A 21,874-nucleotide genomic window follows, 5' to 3' on the forward strand; every position below is an offset into this window, starting at 1 on the left:
TGAGGGTACATGGATGCTACACCATCTCCTTCCCTCTGTCAATAGGCTGGTTGCCCCAGCATCCATCTTGACCCATGTGGGATTATCAATATACTGCTTCAGTGAAAAATGAGTTCTACTATATTGTTATATCTAATGCACAGCCACAACATATAGTTAACAGACTAATTGTTCACTGTAAACAAACTCTAGGGTCTATTTATGGATTATAACAAGTTCAAATTTTCGTTTGGGTGCAAAATGATGTTAATCGGAGGGGTTTTGAGCAAGACCATTGTTTGCATTAGCAACAAAATGGCTTATACTGTAGCTTGTAGCAGTGGGCATGGAACTCATCAGCAAGTCTTACCTGTATGTTCAATGTATGGCGCCGCCATCTTGGATAGGAACACGGCTTAGTGAACTGTACCAGGCTGTCAGTGAGCAACAGACGGCACACCCAGACGGTTTCACCATCTTCGCTGGAGATTTTAACCATGCTGATCTTAAAACTTTTCTCCCAAAGCTACACCAGCTTGTTGATTTTCCAACAAGAGGAGACAACATTCTAGACCTGGTCTACACTACACACAAAGGAGCATACAAAGCCACCCCCCTCCCCCACATTGGACTTTCTGACCATATCACGGTTATGCTAATGCCCGCATACAGACAAAGAGTGAAAGCAAACAAACTGGTTCGCAAGCAGGTAAAAGTGTGGCCTGAGGGAGCCTTTGATGCTCTTCAAGACTGCTTTGACACAACAGACTGGGAAATGTTTAAGCAGGCAGCCACTTGCAACAACCAGACAGACATAGAGGAGTATACAGACACTGTAACCTCTTACATCACCAAGTGCATTGATGATGTGACCCACACAAAAGACACATCATCACTGGGCTAACTGGAAGCCATGGCTGACAGGGGATGTCCTCAGGCTGCTGAGGGCCAGAGACAAAGCCTACAGAGCTGGGGATGAAGCTGGCATGAGAACAGCGAGAGCCAACCTGTCCCGTGGCATCAAGGAAGCAAAAAATGAATACACTCACAAGATTACCACCCACTTCAAAGACAGTAGGAACGCACCAAGCCTATGGCAGGGCATTCAGGCCATCATGGACTACAAGCCCGCGCCACAGAGCTGTGAGAGCAACATCCCTCTGCTCAACAATCTGAACCGCTTCTTTGCTCGCTTTGAAGCACAAAACAGCACTTGCGCACAGAAGACCCCTCCCCCTCCACACGAGCAGCCCCTGTGCCTCTCCGCCGACAGCGTGAAGAGGACACTTGCTGCTATCAACACCCGTAAAGCAGCAGGCCCAGACAACATCCCAGGTTGTGCGCTGAAGGACTGCGCTGAGGAGCTTAAGGATGTCTTCACAGACATCTTTAACACTCCCTAAAGCAAGCCATCGTCCCATCATGTTTCAAAGCTGCCACCATTATACCTGTGCGAAGAAAACTGCTCCATCCTGCTTCAATGACCGCCCGCCCGTGGCACTGACACCCATCATCATGAAGTGCTTTGAGCGGCTTGTCATGTCACACATCAAATCCATTCTCCCCCCCACCCTGGACCCCTTCCAGTTTGCATACCGAGCCAAACGGTCCACAGAGGATGCAATCTGCTCTGCCCTCCACCCAGCCCTCACCCACCTGGAAAAAAAAGACTCATATGTGAGATTGCTGTTTATAGACTTCAGTTCTGCATTCAACACCATAATACCACAACAACTCATCTGCAAACTTGACAAACTGGGACTCAGTTCCTACCTCTGCAACTGGCTACTGGACTTCCTCTGTCAGAGGCCTCAAGTAGTACGTGTTGGCAACAATACCTCAAGCAGCATCACACTGAGCACAGGGGGCCCCAAGGCCTGCGTGCTCATTCCGCTGCTCTTCACCCTGCTGGCGCTTGACTGCACTGCAACCTACAGCAACAACCACATAGTGAAATTTGCTGACGACACAACTCTGGTGGGTCTCATCACCAAGGGCGACGAGACTCAATACAGGATGGAGGTCGACCTTCTGACCACGTGGTGCAGGGACAACAACCTCCTGCTGAACGTCAGCAAGACCAAGGAGATTGTTGTTGACTTCCGGAGATGTCACACCCAACACCTGCCACTGACCATCGACTGTGCTGTGGTGTAGAGAGTGAGCAGCACTAAATTCCTGGGAGTGCACATCAGTGAAGACCTCTCCTGGACCACCAACACTGCATCACTGGCGAAGAAAGCTCAGCGCCGCCTGTACTTCCTGCGGAAACTCAGGCGAACAAGTGCTCCACCAGCCATCATGACCACATTCTACCGAGGCACCATTGAGAGCATCCTCTCCAGCTGTATCGCTGTGTGGGGCGGAAGCTGCACTGAATACAACAGGAAAGCCCTGCAGCGCATAGTGAACACAGCTGGAAGGATTATTGGTGCCTCGCTCCCCTCCCTGAAGGACATTTACACCTCCCACCTCACCCGCAAGGCGACCACAATTGTGAGTGATGCAAGTCACCCGCTCACAATTTGTTTGATCCACTGCCCTCTGGGAAGAGGTACAGAAGCCTGCGCTCCCACACCACCAGACTCACCAACAGCTTCATACACCAGGCTGTTAGGATGCTGAACTCTGTCCCCCCTCCACCCTCAGCCACATAACATCCTGGACTTTTGGACCCACAATGACTGCCTTGCACTACTCCACTACTCCACTTGCACTACTCCACTTGTACACTTGCACACTTTGCAACTTGTTGTTGTTGTCCTGTTGTCCTGAAAACACTTCTGAACACACTTCTGCTGCTCTTACATAACTTGCACCACTATGCCACTTGCATACTTAGGTCAAACAGAACTACCTCAGCCATTTATTGGCCTGACTTTTGCACTATTATATTGACTGTCTACTGTATGGACAATTGCACAATTTCAACCAAATTTTGCTGTTCTTATTTCTTCATTGTATGTGCCTTCTTATTTACTTTTTATATTGTTTACTTGAATATTATGTTTGTCTGTGAACCTAATTGGTTAATTAGGTCTTGCTGACGTTAATTGGTGGGATAGTGGGAAACCTAATTTTGATCTCTTTGTATGTCTTGACATGTGAAGAAATTGACAATAAAGCAGACTTTGACTTTGAAGTCTACACCACCTTAAAGGGACACCAGGCAAGCCTGATGCTTTTTCTTTACGAAGCTCCCCCTACCGTCTATACGTGTGCGAGCCCTCGCTCGGTCTGAAGCTCTTTTCCTTTTCTTTGCATCTTCCATCAAGGGTTTTCACTGCTTATTTGCCGGCTCTTCCATTATACACACGTTTGCAACAATCGCTAGCGTTTTGTTCGTTTTGCAGGATGTAAACTGATCCTGCTTCTGCCGATGTCTGAGACTTTGTGAGACTGAAGGTCGGCAGGTAGGATACACCAAACTTACAAGTGGGACACGAAAACGTTGCCTGGTTTCCCTTTAACTTGTTTTCCTGTCGCCGTTAACTTGAACAAAAACAGTGGGCTCATTCAACTTGTTGCCGCACAATGCAGATCTGGCTGAATGTGATGTATGTTTGCATTGTACCATTAAGCCTGCTCTGCACAGTACTGCAACAAATCAAACATGGCCAGAAGACAAGCTAAGGTGATGCACTGACTTCATAAACAGTCCTTATTATAACCTTTCTGTACACTTAAGTTTACAATACTTCAATTTGTCTGTAAGGACCCTCTCCACACTGCCGGCAAAGTGTAGGCTACTATGAGCCTTGTCAGTGAAAATCGAAATTTGAAATAGCGATTTATTTTGACGTGGCTCCATGCCCACTGCTACATGCTATAGGCTAACTCATTTTATTGCTAATGCAAACAACGGTCTAGTTTAAAACTCCTCCGATTAATGTCATTTTGCTCCCAAACGAACGTTTGAACTCATTATCATCCATAAATACCCTAGGCTGTGTTTACAGCAACTATTCCTTTAAGGCATGTTTTCACACCTTATTTGTTAGGCCTACTTTACTCACTTTGATAAATCTAGTTTGCATTTGAAATATGTAAGTATTGATTATATGTATTGGAGATTACATTTAATTTATTATGTTGTTAAACGTGTTTAAAAATGGGTGCTGTTTGCGCTATGAATGATTCTGAACTGGCTCAATTCATTATTCAATTCATTATTCTCTCATTCTTTAAATCAACATTAGAACAGTTTGGTCAGCAGTAATTTGCTGTTAGGTCAGTAGTAGTTTGCAACATGTGTAGAAAAGCGTGAGAGAGAAGGAGAGGTGGATGTATAGACAGAGAGGTGGAGCGAGAGAGCGCGCGAGAGAGAATGAGAGCCAGGAAGGAGTGAAACAGTAGCAGACAGAAAATGAGAGAAGGCACGGGCGAGGAAGGTAAGCCTTGAATAGTGCTGAGTTTGTTATTGTGTGTCATGCTGAGAATCCGCCGGTCGATGTTACCAGCCTCCCCCGGCCTGCCTGTCATCTGCGGAGCTGAGGATCGACACACACACACACACACCGCCGGAGGAGTTGTATTCTGGAGGGAACCCTTGGCTTTGGAGGACATTTATCTCTCCAAAACACCTCTGTGCACACACACACGCACACACACTCACACACACACACACAGAACCACACACATACACACACAGAACCACACACATACACAAACCCTCAAACAAGCAAACACATTGACAGATCTGCCTTTGGATCAACACCCACAACCACAACTCATCTGTGAATTCACAAAGTCCTGGTTGACATTTCAAAAAAGATGTGCAAGGAAATCTTAAAAATAAACCCTCTTAACATACACCACCTTAAATCACCCCAAACTAAAGTACTAAATGCTGAGGGGTACTATTTAATCATGTGTTATGTGTGTGTTCGAGCCACTCTTCACTTCGTCGCCTACACGTCAAGACACAAGGTTAGCCACCATACGATGGTGTAGTCCCTATCCCCTGTACAGCGGAGCATCTTGCTCTGGCTTCCCTCCATGTTGTCCACCTCTCTCTTAATTAGCGCCAAACTGAGAAAGAGAGAGAGAGAGAGAGAGAGAGAGAGGAGGGAAGAAGGGAGGGATGGGGGGTTTGAGGCTCCAGGATAGGCTGTCTCCAAGTCTTTTGCCTCAGATCCAAATGAAAACCCATCTGGTGAGTTGTGAAGGCAGTAAGAACATGTGAAAATGAGAGAGAGAGAGAGAGAGAGGTCAGTACTCAGAACGGCACAGGAGTCTCAGATCAAAGCCAGCTCCACAGCCATTAACCTTAAAAACAGCTAGACTGGTGGTGCAAAGTCAGTTCTGTGGGCGCTCCAAGTGAATTAACTATCTTTTTTTGCATGTGTGTGTGTGTCTGTGTGAGTGTGTGTGTGTGTGTGTGTGTGCACACGTTGGCTGATTTACAGCATATGTGTGTATGGGTCTCCTGCTGTGTGTGCATGAATATGCCTGGCTATGCGTGAGTGTGCCCATTTACTGTATATGCGCGGGCATGGTGTGCGTGTGTGTGTGTTAGCTGGGCACAAATTAAATCATGCACCCACACGCCCGCTCGTTCACAAGGCCTGAGAGATGCCCGTGGAAGGCGTGGATCAGATCCTGTAGTCTCATTAGCTTGGGCGCTAACGCCTGTTCCTCTTTCATTAGCCAGGCTTTAGCATAATGAGCACTGCCCTCCTCCGAGGACGTTCACATGGCTCACACAAGAATCCTGTGAAGGTACATATATACGTTTTGTGTGTGTGTGTGTGTGTGTGTGAGGGAGAGAGAGAGAGAGAGAGACAGAGAGAGAGTGTGTTAGAAGACTGCAGACTAGAAGTTCAGAGAGATAAAAAAAGGTTGACTGTGCAGGGAATGTGGAAATAGTTCATTCCACTAATGCAGCCGACACTAATGACCACTACACATGTGCAGTATACACACAGGACAGGCCATGCTGGTGCACATCACATAAAAACAACCTGGCTGGCCTTTATGTTGCTTTGAGTCGGATTCCGTCTGTGTGTATGCAAATGCAACAAGCTGAGAAGAGGGATCCATCTGATAGACACGGACGATTCTCACCAGTTTTTTTCCTTTCCTTTCAGGCACGGAATAAAGTAGCTTACAAGTCTCCACCTCGGGCTAACGCTTTATCGCTTTCTGTGTAGTCTAAAAAGAATCAAATCGCAGTCTGGGTATAGAATATTTTTCCCTCTCTCCCTCCCTCTCTCTCTTTTTATTTCTTTGTCCCTCTCTTTTTTTGCACATCCGGCTGTTGTAAGGTGTACACCTTGAGGGTGCATGACACAAGCGTTTCAAAGCTATTCATAAGCTGCTTTTTGTGTGCTGTGGTGTGGTGGTGCTAGTGTGTGTGTGTGTGTGTGGGGGGGTTCCTGAGTTTATGATACCCCAAAATACAGGCACAGATAAGGAAGTGAGAGGGGCCTGTGATCAGGAGTGGGAGTGGGGTGGGGGGTTGGAGGATAAGGCTGGAGGGGCTCTACAGAGACAGTTTGGATTCCTGAGCTTTGTGGCGTTTGGTGAATGGGCTCGTTTATTTGGTTTTGTGCCTTGCGTTTTGTTCCCTTGGAGAGCGCAAAGCGGTTGAGGGACTGAGGATGAGGAGCTAAATTTATTCTCTCAGTTTTTATTTTCTTTTTTCTCTCTCTCTCTCTCTCTCTCTCTCTATTCCCCCATAGCTTTTCTGTCTTGCAGGAAGGTGCTACATCATTAAAAATGAGCTGTTGAGATCCGACATTATTATACCGCTCACACAGGTGGCAGGTACATTATTGTTTCCCACATGAAAAAAAAAAAAAATTTTTTAAATAATAGTAAAAGGAAAATTGTCTATTTTTACTCTGACTCTATTAGGAGGTAGGTCTGCGTGGACATGGTGTTATAACCTAGAGACAGGTCTACACTTATTTGCAAATTATGACAAAGGCCAAAGAAATCACATTTGAATGCATAACTTTTGTGCAGACCAGTCAAAACAGAGGCTTACGATAGAGAAGAAATTGTCTTTCCCGTTTAAATGGGACTAATACATTGTAATGCGGTACTTCAAATCGTATGGAAGTCCTGGCATGAATATGATTGCTTTTTAATAACAATGTGCTCCTGCTCCGGCATGGCAGTCCAGGGGGTTTGGTTTGTATTGTTTCTCCGTCGTACGCGCTGCCGCAGATAACACATGGGAAATGTTTTTATTCTCCTCCGTCGCCCCCCATTTGTTCAGATTTTATCTCCAACAGGCAATTTTTTTCCCCTCCAAAAAAAGATAACCGTTATCGCCGAATCAGCTCTGCTCTAACTGGTGTAACCGATGTAATTAATAAACGATGTGCAACTTCAAGTCTGTTTACTGTCTATTACATTGATCGAGGGGAAAAAAAAAAAAAGATTGGTCCAGTGAAACAAACAGTCTTTTCCCATCACACAGCGGAGACATTATCAATAAAGCAGCCACATACATTTGACCCGCTTGATGTTGCAGAAATGTATCAAAGTCAGCGAGTATCAGAGGAGCCCCTGCACTTGACAGTTCAACTCCGCGAGGGTTTGCTCAATGAGGCTTGTTGTAAGTCATTTATTTTTCCATCTCGCAGACATTCATTTGGAAGTGGTTCACTGTCTTGGGGTCAAACTCTTAAACTAGAAAAACAGTCCAAATGAAGACAAAAACATACGCGCTCTTTGTAGCAATTAATGATGTGTGGTACAGTTGTGCTCTGCCTGGGTGATGGCTCTATTGAAGACAACAGAGTTCTTCCGAGTCCCTGTGGTTCAATTAAGCCGAGAATGGCGGGCCAATCAAGGATAACAAACTTTTGTCCCCTGTATTTCTAGGCGTTTTTCAACAAAACAACCAACACCGCTTCACTTCAACTTCTTCCTATTAGCCCAGCGAGTTTCACTCTCCACAAACCCTCTGCAACCTTTGCTCTCTGTATTTTATTTTTCACACACACAAACACAAACACACGGACACACATACACACACACAAACACACACACAGACACACCTACACACACACACACACACACACACACACACACACACACTCACACACACTCATAAAAACACAGGTCATACACGGTTTCTGTGTTTGTTGTAGGGGGCAGCTCTTTCAAGCGCATGACAGAGTCCCTCCAGAGAGTTTGATGAACATCTAGGGCACCTGCAGAACACAGGCCTCTGATAGTGTTCGCATCAGCCAGCCACCTCTGTTCAATTTTCTATCCCATCAGAAGACTGATGTGCCTTGGCAGTGCAGAGTGGATACCATCTCCCTCTCTCCAGGGCCGTCAAACTGGGGGTAAAAGTGGGACTGATAACCAGGGCCCCAAAGGGGGGAGAGGGCCCCTTGAAAGGAACATGCATAGGGTCCAGGATCTTGTGCTACGCCCCTGCCTCTCTCCAATCAATAAGAGGCACATTTATGTTGGATCACCATAGATCTGTCCACCTGAGTGTACTGAGCAGTCATAGAGGAGGATTGTCCACTGTGGAGGTGATAGGAATCCAGGTACCGCTACAAAACCTCCCAGCCCTATACAAAACACTAGCACGATTATGGACATATGTTTGGAACTGCCATTGATGTTTGTCCTGAGAGACTTTCTTTAGGAATTGTAAGGGGATTCTATCGTTCCAAATTTATTTAGGAAAACAAAGGTTTTGTGACATCTCATGAACCAACTATTGTAGGCTGCAATTCTACAGATCATGTAACACATGTGAAAATAACTACTGTATATCAGACTAAATTCTACTAATTCACAAAAAATGTCCTCATATCTCTCAACGTCATCGGTATTTGGCAAAATCAAAGAACCTGTCAATCAAAGTGTTGAGTGCCTCTTGTGTGTGGGACTGTGCTGGCCACTCTCAGCCTGCTAGCCTGACGAGGTTGCTATTAGCAACATGGCATTGTGTTCGAGCTGTGGTCAGTTAGCTCGGAGCTCTCCCAGAGCTTTCCCTTGGCCACACTTCAGACGTCAGGCCTAACACGCTGCTAACTGGCCACCATGAGTCTCTCTCTCTCTCTCTCTCTCTCTCTCTGCAGCCTCTGAGAAGCCCCAGCAACCGAATAGGCAGCCTGGGACAGCATCTCTGCCATGCTTCATCTGAGGGGATAAAAAGCCCAGGGCAAAGTGTGTGACGGCCGACGCTCGGACACAAGTCCCTATTTAGAAGGAGAGAGAGAAGGAGTGGCGGGGACATAGATGGACGGCAAATTTGTGTGCGAACGCCTCGTGATTTTACAGACAGAGGCTGTCTGAGTGTTATGATCAAAATGTCAGCTGCTGTCGCTGCCTGTCTTATGCGGAAAAAGGCTGAAATTCAGAGATGGCATTCAATCCACACTCCACAGGCATCAATTCTTCATAAAAATCCTTTTTTTTGGGTCCTGTCTTCCTGTCTAAATATATCCTTCAAATAGCCCCTTCTATTGCCTTCAGGTGTGCTACAAACACAGCGGCTCAGTGTTGTGCTTGCATTCTCTGTCTTTCTGTCTCTCTCTCTCTCTTTCTCTGTCCCTCTCTTTTATTTTTTTTATTTTTGCTGGGCTGATAAAAGTACTCTGCACTGATGCATCCATCATACATGATTAAAAGCCTTGGCTATGAAGACATACCTCTATAACAGCTACCCTCTTTTTTAGCGCTACAGAGAGGCGGGCGTTGGGCTTAATTACAGCTCAGAATCATTTTTATTTCCCGGTCGCTGTCCGCCATTGTGTACTGACGGTGTTTATTCGGCAAAATTGGGTTTTTCAAATGAATTATTGCCTATTCGCCTTCCCTCAGAAAGATGGATAATTCAGGGTGTCACATAATGCTTTAGAGCAGGTTGCTGTGGAGGCAACTCACACTGAGTAGAAGGGACAACAAGGAGCCTAAGTGGCAGAGACAGTTCAGTCTATGGCTCAGACTTAAGTAATGGACAGTAAATCCTTAAAGATTATATATTTTTTTATATTTGCATTCTAAATGTGAATATAGGGCTTAAGAGATGTCTAATAAATTATTTACCGACATCATGTAACCTTAGAAATAGCCAAGCCATCACCACAGATACAGCCATAATAAATGACTAGGCACCATATGGGACATGGCCAATCAATATCTGAATTAGCCATAATAGCGTTCAATACAATATATTTCACTAGCGTGTACGTCATGTCACATGCACAGAGACAAGCGGATGCAAGAGTGATGATTTTTACATCACTGCCCCCTCCACCACCACCACCACACACTTCTCTCTCCTCATCCCTCTCTTTTCTCTCCCTCCCTCTCTTTTCTCTCTCCTCATCCCTCTCCTTTCTCTCCTCATCCCTCTCTTTTCTCCCCCTCCCTCCCCCCCATAGGGCCATTATGGAGTGTCCTCTGATTGATTGCGGTGGCAGCTTGAGCAAGAGGTACGCTAAGCAGAGCGGAGCCTGAATGGAGGTATGCTGAGCAGAGATAGCATCCTCCTTATGAAAAGGCTCCACTCCAGCTCCCGGCCGTCCTCCCTCCTCTGCAAAGGTGAATGCATCAATGTCAGCTGCACTGGTCAGGCCTATTAAGAGGAGAGGAGGCGTCAAATTGCATGTGTCTCTGCATGTGTCGGAGTATGTTTATGTGTGTGCGTGTGTGTGTGTGTGTGTGTGTGTGTGTGTGTGTGTGTGTGTGTAGAGAGAGAGAGAGAGAGAGAGAGAGAGAGAGAGAGAGAGAGAGAGCTGAGAGAGAGAGAGAGAGAGAGAGAGAGAGAGAGAGAGAGAGAGAGAGAGAGAGAGAGAGAGAGAGAGAGAGAGAGAGAGAGAGAGAGAGAGAGAGAGAGAGAGAGAGAGAGAGAGAGAGAGAGAGAGAGAGAGAGAGAGAGAGAGAGAGAGAGAGAGAGAGAGAGAGAGAGAGAGAGAGAGAGAGAGAGAGAGAGAGAGAGAGAGAGAGAGAGAGAGAGAGAGAGAGAGAGAGAGAGAGAGAGAGAGAGAGAGAGAGAGAGAGAGAGAGAGAGAGAGAGAGAGAGAGAGAGAGAGAGAGAGAGAGAGAGAGAGAGAGAGAGAGAGAGAGAGAGAGAGAGAGAGAGAGAGAGAGAGAGAGAGAGAGAGAGAGAGAGAGAGAGAGAGAGAGAGAGAGAGAGAGAGAGAGAGAGAGAGAGAGAGAGAGAGAGAGAGAGAGAGAGAGAGAGAGAGAGAGAGAGAGAGAGAGAGAGAGAGAGAGAGAGAGAGAGAGAGAGAGAGAGAGAGAGAGAGAGAGAGAGAGAGAGAGAGAGAGAGAGAGAGAGAGAGAGAGAGAGAGAGAGAGAGAGAGAGAGAGAGAGAGAGAGAGAGAGAGAGAGAGAGAGAGAGAGAGAGAGAGAGAGAGAGAGAGAGAGAGAGAGAGAGAGAGAGAGAGAGAGAGAGAGAGAGAGAGAGAGAGAGAGAGAGAGAGAGAGAGAGAGAGAGAGAGAGAGAGAGAGAGAGAGAGAGAGAGAGAGAGAGAGAGAGAGAGAGAGAGAGAGAGAGAGAGAGAGAGAGAGAGAGAGAGAGAGAGAGAGAGAGAGAGAGAGAGAGAGAGAGAGAGAGAGAGAGAGAGAGAGAGAGAGAGAGAGAGAGAGAGAGAGAGAGAGAGAGAGAGAGAGAGAGAGAGAGAGAGAGAGAGAGAGAGAGAGAGAGAGAGAGAGAGAGAGAGAGAGAGAGAGAGAGAGAGAGAGAGGTGTGTGTGTGTGTGTGTGTGTGTGTGTGTGTGTGTGTGTCTGTGTGTGTTCGAGGGACAAGAATGCCTTGTATGGAGCGTGATAGATGTTTACCACCAAAGTCATTCCATGAATATCTAATAGAGTTTAATGTTGTACTGTGATGTAGGAGTCATTTATAAAATGGAGAAGTTTTGTTAAAATTTGTGTACAAAAATGACACTTTAAAAACAAACACAACAAAGAGCTTAACAGTAGTACATGTGCATGGTACATCAAGCAGTAATCACATTTGGGACTGCACACAGGAAGAGATTTTTTTTTTTTTTTGTATACCGTTGGCATGTCTAATACTATTTTTTGCTGCCCACTTTTTAAATGTGAACCATCCTTAACACATATTATTGTATGCTGACTTATCTTCCTGAGACCAAGCTGTTACCCAGTGTGACGTTGCCTTTATTCAACAGGATTTTATCGTTTAAGGCCGAGAAACCTCATCTGATCTCCTGCTGGATGAGCTATTGAGGCTGCTATTTCCCAACTGTATGATTTTGCAGCTCACGTCGTCTTCCCCTCCCTACCTGCTTCACTGATAAAATATCTAAATTCATGCCAGACACAGCACCGCTCTAGACAGACACATCCCGGGGTCGGAAACGAAGGTGGGGAGGGAAGAAAAGAAGAAAAGAAGAAAAAAAAAAAACTGTCTGTCACATAAAATGGCAGCTTAGCTGGGGCCTGAAACTCCTGCGTGTCAGTACATACTTGAGACCAGCTCTGGCCTGGAAAACGCAGCTCCTCTTCTTAAACGGACGAGGCCGGGGGCCCAGAAAGACGAGCGCAGAGAGAGAGAGAGAGAGAGAGAGAGAGAGAGAGAGAGAGGTGAAGCTTGACATACAGCACTAGTAGAGGAGAGGGAGAGGAGGAAAAGAGCTGGCGACCGGCATGCTCGGAAGAGGCAGATTAAAGCGTGAAAGGATTTATCCCGTAGAGAGGGGCTGAGAAGATTTGGGATGTTTTTTTTTTTTTTTTCCTGATGTCTCCCCAAACCAACGAAGAGGGTGGGGTGTGTGTGTGTGTGTGGGGGGGGGGGTTCACAACAAAACAGGTTGTGTGTGTGCGTGTGTGTGTGTGTACGTTTGTGTGTGTGAGAGTCTCTTAAAAACCTCTAAATTAGAGAGCCTCTGTCATATGTGTGCTAATGCATGCAGTGGAGATGCTAACTCGCCCATCTCTTGTCAATAAGCATGCCACAGAGAGCAACAGCAAGGCACTAAATCCGCCAGGTAATGATCCTAGTTACCTGTCAGCGCTGAAGAATTATGCCATTGCTCTCATCTGCCAGATTCTCATAATTTAATTACATGTAGCGCTACAAACAGATCCATTACCTTCCGATGTGCAGATCCAAAATAGCCGTCGTTTATAATGTAAATCATTATGCTGAGCCATGAGAGCGGTGGAAACTGTCTGTATGCAAGCACGTGCGGCTTGAACCAGAATGGATGGGTTGCAAATGTCTTTGGCCATCTTAAAAATTGGAGTGGTGGCGTGCTTAGAGGCAGGTAATTTCTAACACGAGAGGCAGAGTCTGGGAACTGATGTTGATTTCAGTGTCTACAGTGTTCAATAATAAATAATAAAATATGATCTATTTCATAGGTTTCATGGCTTTTGTTTTGGCTAAAAGGTCAAACTTCTCCATAATTGAAAACCTATCCCTAATGCATGACACTATTAATTTGCTGAAAGTCACCAATTGGAACATATATCACAGTTTAGTTACTGAGATCATAACTAACACATGAGTATGTAAATAGCTTTATGTATCACTTTCTCTATGTGTATGTATCTGTGTGTGCTTCTGTGTACATGCAATGGATGTCTATATATATGTTAACTGAAATATATAACTTCACAAAAAATTAATGGAATAAAGAGTTCAGTCAATGAATAAAGATGTATCATGATGATAATAATAACATGGTGGAAACTCCATTCACAGGCCATTATGTGCCAGTAATAGACAATGTCAGTAGATTATCAGATGCTGATCATTTAATTTCACCTCTCATTGAAACTTTAATCTCAACTCATTCATCTAACTCCGAACACGTTTTTAACCGAAACCTTCATCTGAGCCAGTTTGCTGCCCTTATTTTTAACAGATCGCCTACATGGGGGTTTGTTGATTCTTCATGCTGATATATCAAAATAACTGGTTACACTTTACTTGACAGTATCAACATAAGAGTGTCATGACACTGTCATGAATGTGTCATAAACATTTATGACATAACGCTTCTGTTATTAAGTGGCATTTTGTTTTTGTCAAAATGGGTTAGGTTTATGATTAGGGTTAGGATTAGGTTTAGAGGTTAGGATTAGGGTTAGAGTTCATGTGTCATGACACTGTCATATGTTTATGACAGTTTCATGTCACTCTTATGTCGATACTGTCAAGTAAAGTGTTACCAAATAACTAAGTTAACTATCACTGTACTGCTGTGATGGACTATTATTTCACATTGGTTTGTCATTTCCCTCTTAAACATCTTGCTTGTTTATTTACAACACATAGATATGTTGATAAGATAAGATATGTTCAAAATGTAATCGTAAAATTGTACTGTAAATAACATTTCATTACAATATTAAATTAGCTTATCAGTAGTTTATGTATTCCTCCTAAACAGAGTAAGGAAGTGAAAAAAAATAAATAAATAAGAAAACCTCCCCTCGGATCCCATAGACTCGGTTACAGCAAGTGCATCATTAAAAAATTCATTATTTCCTAGACACATCAATCACTGTTGCCCTGGAGATGAGGATTATGATGCCGAGTTTCATCGGGACCACGTGTAATCTCCTCCAGCATCTCCGGGTCTTTGCTGGTATCCCCCCACCCCTACTCCCCCTTCAGCTTTATCGCCGATGCAGCGCTGAGCAGCCCACCGCCCAGACCCAGGTCACATGGGCTGTTATTCAGATTTCCCAATAATCTAAACTGATTTTATGAAAGGCTAATAGATGGCATCTGATTTGCATATAAATTATTGTGAAGTCCCCAGAGGTTTCAGGCCCGCTCATCAGATAGAGAAGGGGGGAACGGAAAGTAGGTGAAGAGAGGGATAGAGAGCAGGAGAGAGAGACTGAGAGAGTAATGGAGAGAGAGAGAGAGAGAAGGAATAACAGACAAAAAACAGAAAGGAGGAGTGGGAGCTTCCTCCGTCTGAGTGGTTAACACAAACACATTTACATTTTAATTGCAACTGTGAGGCAGCATTTCTTGTGATTTGCAGATATTACGCAGCGATAGAGTACATATTACTCCCCTTAATATGAGCGTGAGCAGCACAGGGATTTTACCTTCCCGCTAGTCCGCCAACAGCTCTAGAGGGAAATGACTTCAATCTATAGCCACAAACAAGTGTGTAATGAATTATGAGCTGCGCTGCGGTTTGCCAGAGCCGTGTGATAAGTTGTCGTAATCACAGGGAGATGGATAGGCTGTCATGCGGAGCACTGCCTCATAGAAAGCTCTTTCTTTATGGGGGGAGGGGGGCTCTGCTGATACAGAATAATAATACGAATTATCAATGAACAGGGCAAGCTGATAAGGGAGAATAGACGATGAATAAGGGGCACACTTTGACTGTGTTATTTATGAAAGTGAGTGTATTGGATTGATAGAAGTGCTGGATTTTTCAACGTTGTGTCTGTCTAATTAGCATTTGGAGCGATTCCTTTGGGGGATAAGGTTGGCTGATTCTTTTGAGGAAAAAGAGTGCTTTTGGCATTGAAAAATAAGAGGCTATGGAGAGGGGTGCTATTGTGGTGTGGATGTGCCTGGAGCGTGTTTGTTTATTTCTGAAGAGTTAGAGGTCAGAGATCAGAAGTGCTCTGTGTTCGTCAGACATGGAAAGAAAAAAAAAAATCTTTCCAAAAATGTTGGATGTGTGAGACAGATGCTGAGAGATTGAGTGAGTTTATGTGTGTGTGTGTGTATATGTGTCTGAATGTGTGTGTGTATGTGGATCATTGACAAATAAGGCTTTTAAAAATGTGTTTTCAAAATAATCAGAATTAATTTTCATTGAAGTTGGAAGACTGAGTCTAAACAAGTCTTAATGGTTGCACAACAGAGGTTTAAATATATGTTTAGACTGTATTTGCAATTTCAACATTATTATTATTATTATTTTCTAGTTGATCCTGGTATTAACTTATGAGTACCTTTTGTAGAGGGCTGGTATTTTGGTTTTCCAATTTAATTTAAAATTTAAAAAAAAAGTATATTGTTAAATAGAATAAGTAGGTACAACACATTTTTTCAACCATTTGTTCACTTTATTCTAACAATGTGTGTGTGTGTGTGTGTGTGTGTGTGTGTGTGTGTGTCATAAAAATACAATAGTGCTGATGAAAGTATGTGTGGGAGGGGAAAGAAATCAAATACACCCCTTGTACAACATATACAGCCAGTTTGTGATTGTAGCATTTCATCATTGAGTTGAAATTTGCCACCCCTCTGACCAAAAATCCCCAAATCAATGGTAACCCATTTGGGAGGCCGAGTATCCCACAATGCACTGCACTGGAGTGGTGCTCATGGCCGTTCCGCATCTGCTGCACTTGGACTGATGTCAATTTGCTGCCCTTAATCCCCAGCACCCGAGCTGGAGCGGACCGAACCAGCAGAATCCACACACACACACACACACACACACACACACACACACACACAGAGACACACACACACACACACACATACATAAACACAGACACACACACACACACACACATAAACACAGACACACACACACACACACACACACACACACACACACACACACACATACACACACACACACACACACACACACACACACACACACACACACATACAGACACAAATAAGATCCCACATATGGTGTGCTGTACTAAACTGGCGTCTTCTTGTTCTCAGCTCCTTGGTTTTCCAGCATCACCAATTGCTCTTGCCAATGTCACAGTGTGTGTGTGACTTCCCAGATGCATGGATCATTTTCCAGATCATCGTCACACTAGCTCACTCTCTCTGACACTCACACACACACACACACGCACACTTAGAGAAAGGTTGTATAAGGGTTGTAGAGAGAGATATGCATACAGAAAGTAACACGGTCTCACACAGACACACAGACACACACGCACACACACACATATATAGCAGTGGTATCAAGTCCCTCTGGTTTCTCCTTTACCGGAATGGAGAAATCAATAACAGATAAATTATTTAGCTCCTGAACATGCAACCCTTAATTGTTTTAGTGTGTGTGTGGGGGGGTCTATTTTTGGCATGCAGGTTCCCTGCTATGGTCCTTGAGAGTTAGGAGTTTATGCCCAGCACAAACCCACTGCTCAACAGAATGGCAATTTAGAGTTGTACTGATACCGATACGCTTGACTCCCAAAGGACCCCCCCCCCCAAACCTCAATACATTTTGTTAGCACTTTATTTTCTGTATGGCAATGAACTAGGATTCTACCCATCCCTGCCACCATCATGTTGGTATTTTGTTACTGTAGGTGTCTTAGAAGCATGTGTGACCATATCAGGCCAGTGTGTGTGTGTGTGTGTGTTTGTGTGTGTCTGTGTGTGTCTGTGTGTGTGTTGGCGTGTATGTGTGTGCTTCAGATATGCATATAATATGTGTCCCCTGTGACAAGTCTGTATCAGGAAATCTTGGAATGGTAAAATGACAGTTTGTCATGGGTCGGCATCAGTACATCAACTAGAAGGGCTGAATAACAGTGCCCAAGATAGCCAGGACTCCTCCATCTCCTGGGCCCTCTGCATGATCAATCTCACAAAGGTGGAAAGATAGATGCCCCTGACCCTGTCTATGTTGTGCATATGTATATCATGGAAATCAATCTAACAGGGGAACGGTCAATAGCTGTAGCCAAAGCAGCACATTTCTCTTCTTTGTTTGATTGGCAGGTCTATTTTGGAAACTGCTGATTTGCCCATTTCAGGAAATGATGAATGGTTAATACTGCACCAGTTATTCATCCATATACTTGCTTGGGACATTCAAATCATTGTCCTCTACTCTAAGATCAAGCCTTTTAGCAGCATTGGGTGAAGGAATCTGCCTTGCTTGTTGGTTGAATATGCAAATCAAAATAAATATACAGTAATTGCCTGTAATTACAGTGAATGTCAGATGTGATAAACTTTGGACAGCATTACTTGAGTTATAAAAACTATAACTAGAGTTATAAATTAACAATATTTCTGGAAAACTAATTACACGTGATAATTTGGCATGAAGACATTCTGTTCCCTAATCCCCTCGTGCGATATTCTGTGATATTCTCATTCTCTGATCTTAATCGGGGTTGCCACAGAAATGGCTTGTTTGGGCTGAAATCACAGGCAATCTGTGAAGGACCCTTAAGCCGGCTGAGGGAAGCCTACAAGTGCAAACAAACAAACAAACCATGCAGAGCCAATTTGTTGTTCCATGGTACCAGGAGACATTTGTCTTTGTGTGTTCATTTTACGCTGCTTGGTCGATGAGGCACCTCCTGCAGCAGTGAGAGAGCAGACCAATCCACGACTCCTTTAACCCCGATATGTCTCCTTGTGACCGGAGAGTGAAGGACACAACTCCCCTCTAGCCCATGCTGCCGGTCCTGCTTGCTACCTCCCCCCGTCTCCCAGATCCTTGTCCTTCCTCCCGGTCCCCCCCTCCCCCCACACACACACACACCCTCCTCTTCCTACTCCTCCTCTCCTCCTCTTCTCTCTTGTTGGATGCTGACTCACCTCCTTCCCCTCTTATGGCCTCTCTCTGCATCCCTCTTCCGTAGGGGGATCTTCACTCTACAAATGGCCACACACACACACACACACACACACACACACACACACACTCGTACGGGGGAATCTTCGCTCTGAAAGTGGTCTCTTCTCTTGCGAGCTGCGCTTTCCTGTTCCGTCCTGCCAAAGGACTGTCAGCTTATCCGCCAGCCTTAGCCTCCCTTGACCACTGAGCTGGTATCTGGTCAGAACAGCATGGGCTGCTGATTTCTTTGGGGAACCAGAGCTGCTTACTGAATCCTTGCCCAGGGTCACAAGGTTTTTGCAGTGATCTTCGCGCCACGTTGAACCCCCTGCCTGACAAAAAAGTTATCTGCCACTGGGCTTGCGAATGGCTGGCGTTAGGGATGCTTGGATGGTATGTGTGTGTGTGTGTGTGTGTGTGACTTAGGACCCTAGCATATGTAAATTCCATGAAAGTAGTGGAATCAGGAGACTGCTGGATCTATGAGACATCTCACGTTATATGGAATACGGAATATGCTATATATGGAATACGGAATATGTTATATGGAATCAGGGGACTGTTGGATCTATGAAACATCTTCTATATCAGGGGTATTCAATTAATCTTCAGCGAGGTCCAGTTACGTAAAATTTCCTCAAGCAAAGGTCCGGAGCATCATAATGTTTAATGTGCGTGTTTAGGCTAGGTATATGTATGTATGTATAATATTAGGATGGATAAATGGAGCCTAGTTGTAGATAGATAGATAGATAGGTAGATAGATAGGTACTTTATTAGGTCCCCCAAGGGGAATTAAAGAAATAGAAGATTGTAGGCCTAGGCCTAATGTTTAATGTGAAATAAAATAAGTAGCCTAAAAGGCAACATTCGAAATGAGGAGAAATAAGGCAAGATAACAGTAGCCTAATTGGGGGGAAAAACTGAGTAGCCTTGGCTATTTTTAAGATCTTAACATGAACTTAAAATAAAATTTGAGCTGAGACAAGAATGGATATTCCACAGCTGGTTCCTTGAACCCATTAATCAGCAAGTTTAATTTATTTTTTTAGTTGACCCGAAATCCTGGAAACCCAGGAATATCACGTTGTTAGGCATTGAATGCATGTAGGCTTAACTAGATTGTGGTGGATCAATCATATTGCCTTCTTAAATCATAAAATATTCTGTGGTCTCAGTTCACTGTTGAATGGGCCTAGCCTACCCTATGCTTGCTCAAAATATATGCTTTGTCTAGTAGAGGTGCTTCAAATTGGCGCCTAAAGGAGAATTCCGGTGTGAAATTGACCTTAGCTGCACTGAAAGATGTTGCCGAGTACTTACATGTGTCCAATAAGCACCTTCGGTCACCCCCTAGTATTCCGAATTGCGCCGATTTTCGCCAAACTTGCATAAGGTTTTCAGCTAGCTGTGGGGGCATAGCGTAACCTATGCAGCTAAATTGCTATTTTTACAACATTACGCGAGATTCCCATCACTGATGTAAAACCTTTTGAGCTTCGTTGATACCGTGTACTCATTATGCTCATGTAGACAGTAACTATATATTTCCTATTTACTTTTGTAATTAGTAATTTTGTAATTACTTTTGCAATCTGTTCCCCTGTCCTTCCTGTTAGTTCGTTAACGGGCAGCTCCACTGATCGCGACTTCATTACAAGATGGCGGCCAGCGGAGAGATTCTCTGAAGGTACTACTTGAATAAACAGTCTTTTTTAATAAACTTCCTGTGCACTTCCAAAGTTCTCAGTATCTCGTTTTAAATGTCAGGACCCTCAGAAGTCTACCAATGCAGTGTGGAGTTACTTGGAACACTTTTAATGGTGTAAAAATAGCGATGTAGCTGCATAGGCTACGCTATGCCCCCACAGCTAGCTGAAAACCTTATGCAAGTTCGGCGAAAATCGGCGCAATTCGGAATACTAGGGGGTGACCGAAGGTGCCTATTGGACACATGTAAATACTCTGCAACATCTTTCAGTGCAGCTAAGGTCAATTTCACACCGGAATTCTCCTTTAAAATCGCCTGTCTCAGAATATAGAGGTCCAGGGCAATTCCGCGCAAAACTGTCAGATCCATATTTAGTTGGCGTTACGGACGTGACAGTTTTGCGTGGTATTGCCCCCGTATCAATATATAAAGCTCTGTTCTCGCTGTCTAGCTTTTTCCTCTTTGAGCAATCGATGATTTGAAAATAACTTACTTATCGTTAACTTAGATATCCATCTGATTGTTTCTCATCCCGTCTCCTCTCCTCACTCGTTTCAGGCTATCAGTCTCTTCTCCACAGTAGGCTACTTTACTCACTGACTAGACTTCATCAGAATTCACAGATTTCACTGGCTGAGTAGCAGCAAGCGAAATGATGGTTCCTGAAGCTCCTGAAGTAAATGCTGTTATCCTAACCATCGAAACATTTAGCGCATCTTTGAAATCTTACGTGAAAATCTAAATTAGGCTATTATGGTCTGGGTCCGGATAGGATCACGTCACGGTCCGGACTTGGACCGCGGTCCGCCATTTGGTGATTGCTGTTCTATATGTTATGGAATACGGAATATGATATATAGAATCAGGGGACTGTTGTATCTATGAGACATCTTCTCATGTTCTTGTCCCCTTGACAAGTCTTCCTACTCATACCCAGCGTCTCTGTGCAAACTTTATAAATAGGCAGTGAACAGGCTCTTATCACTTACATCAGAGCATTTTAAACAAGACATTTAACACATTAATAACAAAACAAAAAAATGTCTCCATGCTACATGTCAAAAAAAGTGAATGCAATCTATATGTCCTTGAGTGGCAATATTTTGATATAATATTTCTGTCTTGATTACATTGTTAAGCCTACATTAGAAAATGTGAAGTTGTGGCAAGAATGTATTTTTCTTTTCCCCATTGTATGTTACCTATCCATCATAGGTTCATCACGCAGTAAACTCAAAGATGCTGAATTTGATACCCGCATACACAATGCCTGGAATACCTCACTGAGGTATTTTAAATGAATCATTTCAGCATGGGAATCAAACACACGTGTTATTCTTTAATAAAAATTTAATGAAAATGGCCTTGAAGCATTTCAGCCGTCCATGAAGATAATGCACCACATTATGAAGTCCTCCATCTATTTTATTTCACAGAATGCCTGAACGTCTCTTTACCTGAGCCTGAGATTTCTACTTTTCATAACACAAGAAAATATATCATCATAAGCTGCTCCCTGACAAAAATCACTGAATTATTTTCATCTCTTGATGGGCTCGTATTGTCTGAGTCTGAGTCATAGACACCTATGTGTCTTGACCATAAGAGGGACGATCAATATTTACGATCCAAACGCATTACAGATAAGCTTTATTGATCGGTCTCCATTACAGCCTGTTTCTCTCTCTT

The sequence above is a fragment of the Alosa alosa genome, chromosome 16, assembly GCF_017589495.1.
Source record: "Alosa alosa isolate M-15738 ecotype Scorff River chromosome 16, AALO_Geno_1.1, whole genome shotgun sequence".
Taxonomy (NCBI): Eukaryota; Metazoa; Chordata; class Actinopteri; order Clupeiformes; family Clupeidae; genus Alosa; species Alosa alosa.